Source organism: Blennius ocellaris, assembly GCF_963422515.1.
Source record: "Blennius ocellaris genome assembly, chromosome: 15".
Classification (NCBI taxonomy): domain Eukaryota; kingdom Metazoa; phylum Chordata; class Actinopteri; order Blenniiformes; family Blenniidae; genus Blennius; species Blennius ocellaris.
In genome coordinates this window covers 28276135-28278634 of record NC_137664.1, presented here as the reverse complement: position 1 = coordinate 28278634, position 2500 = coordinate 28276135, and positions in this window count along the sequence as shown.

The window sequence follows — 2500 nt, the reverse complement described above, 5'->3', positions numbered from 1 at the left end:
TGTTCTGGAGCAAAACACTTGGAAAAAAAAAAAAGAGAGAAAAAAAAAAAAAAAAAGCTCCACGGGCCCGCCCGACCCGGTTCTGGTCCGACCCGGGGCCGCCGTGCTCGGCCCGGGTGGTCCGCTGTGGCCGCCGATGTGTTCTGGAGCAAAACACTTAGTCAAAAAAAAAATTTCAAAAATCTCATGAAAACCTCCATAAAGGGCCCGCCCGACCCGGTTCCGGTCCGACCAGGGGCCGCCGTGCTCGGCCCCGGTGGTCCACATTGTGCCCTAAAGTGTTCTGGAGCAAAACACTTAGAAAAAAAAATTTCATCAAAACCTCCATGAATGACCCCCAGAGCGCCACCTCAGGCGTCCGCCGAAGTGCCACCGCCCCCGGACACTTTGTCTGTGAAGCCTCCTTGTCTTTCCCTGGAGGTCTATGTTCCTGAAAACTGGGTTTCTGAAATCCTGCCGGGACCTAAGTGCAGCATACAGGGTAACCTCCAAAGATGGAAAAGTTTTTCCACTTTGGAGGTTACCCTGTATGCTGCACTTAGGTGGCGCGCCCCTGGTACTACACTTACCCCTGGTACCAAACGGACACTTAGAAATATTTTTCACTCTCACACAGTTCACCACTGGTACCAAACGGACACTTAGAATTATTTTCAGATTTTTCACATTTTTCATTTTCACACACAACTACTGGTACCAAACTGACACTTAGAAATATTTTCAACTCTGACGCTTCATCCAGACAGACACTCACACACCGCCTTTCACAGGGCTCAAGCCGACTACGCGCACACTTTTCAGCCAAATTATTACAGTGACGCCCCTCCTCTCGGCGCACGGCTCCACAGTCGCTGCGCACAGCTGTCTGGAAGCCGCTGTCCGACCAGACGCACAATTTTCGGCCAAATTATTACAGTCACGCCCCTCCTCTCGGCGCACGGCTCCACAGTCGCTGCGCACAGCTGTCTGGAAGCCGCTGTCCGACCAGACGCACAATTTTCAGCCAAATTATTACAGTGACGCCCCTCCTCTCGGCGCACGGCTCCACAGTCGCTGCGCACAGCTGTCTGGAAGCCGCTGTCCGACCAGACGCACAATTTTCGGCCAAATTATTACAGTCACGCCCCTCCTCTCGGCGCACGGCTCCACAGTCGCTGCGCACAGCTGTCTGGAAGCCGCTGTCCGACCAGACGCACAATTTTCGGCCAAATTATTACAGTCACGCCCCTCCTCTCGGCGCACGGCTCCACAGTCGCTGCGCACAGCTGTCTGGAAGCCGCTGTCCGACCAGACGCACAATTTTCGGCCAAATTATTACAGTCACGCCCCTCCTCTGAGCGCGCAGCTCCACCCTCGCTGCGCACGGCTGTCTGGACGCCGCTGTCCGACCAGACGCACAATTTTCGGCCAAATTATTACAGTCACGCCCCTCCTCTGAGCGCGCAGCTCCACCCTCGCTGCGCACGGCTGTCTGGACGCCGCTGTCCGACCAGACGCACATTTTTCGGCCGAATTATTACAGTTTCGGCTCTCCTCTGAGCCAGCAGCTCCACCCTCGCTGCGCACGGCTGTCTGGACGCCGCTGTCCGACCAGACGCACATTTTTCGGCCAAATTTGTACAGTCGCGCTCCGCCTGTGGAGCTCGCGGCGCACGGCTGAGTCCACACGGCTCTCATCAAGCCGGCGGCCGATTACGAGTGCAGTTTCCGGCCGAATTATTACAGTCACGCCCCTCCTCTGAGCGCGCGGCTCCACACAAGCTCCACACGGCTGTCTGGACGCCGCTGTCCGACCAGACGCACAATTTTCGGCCAAATGTGTACAGTCGCGCTCCGCCTGTGGAGCTCGCGGCGCACGGCTGAGTCCACACGGCTCTCATCAAGCCGGCGGCCGATTACGAGTGCAGTTTCCGGCCGAATTAGTACAGTTTCGGCTCTCCTGTGGAGCTCTGTGGACGCACGTTAGTCCAGCAGCCTCTCTTCATGCCCCTGGCCGACACGACGCACTGTTTTCCGGACTCACTGACACTTTTACGCGCCTCTTCTCTGCTCTGCCACAGCGCTGACAGCGACAGGTGATGACGGGTCCCGTCCGCCAGAGGGCAGTGAGGGAGCGGATGCATCTCTCCAGAGAAAATACTCTGGAAGTACAGAAATACAGACAGGATTTATCACACATGCAGGCCCGCATGCAGCCACTATTTGGGGGCTGAGGGTCACATAGAAGCCACTCAAGCTCCAGACTCACACCCAGACTTCCCACTTAACTTCACCTGGTCTCGGCACACTCCCCTCGGATCACAGCCTCCAGACACACGCCCCTCATGCTCCTGCTCCAGCACCAGGCTCTCCACGCGGTCCCGTGTACCCACACTTAAGCACCCCCCCTCGGACTAAACACCTCCAGCCGCCCCCGCTGCAGGGCCGTGCCCCTGGGACCAGAAACGGGCCCCGTGCCGGTCCACTTAACCCGGGCCAGGCTCACCCGGCTCGGATCACG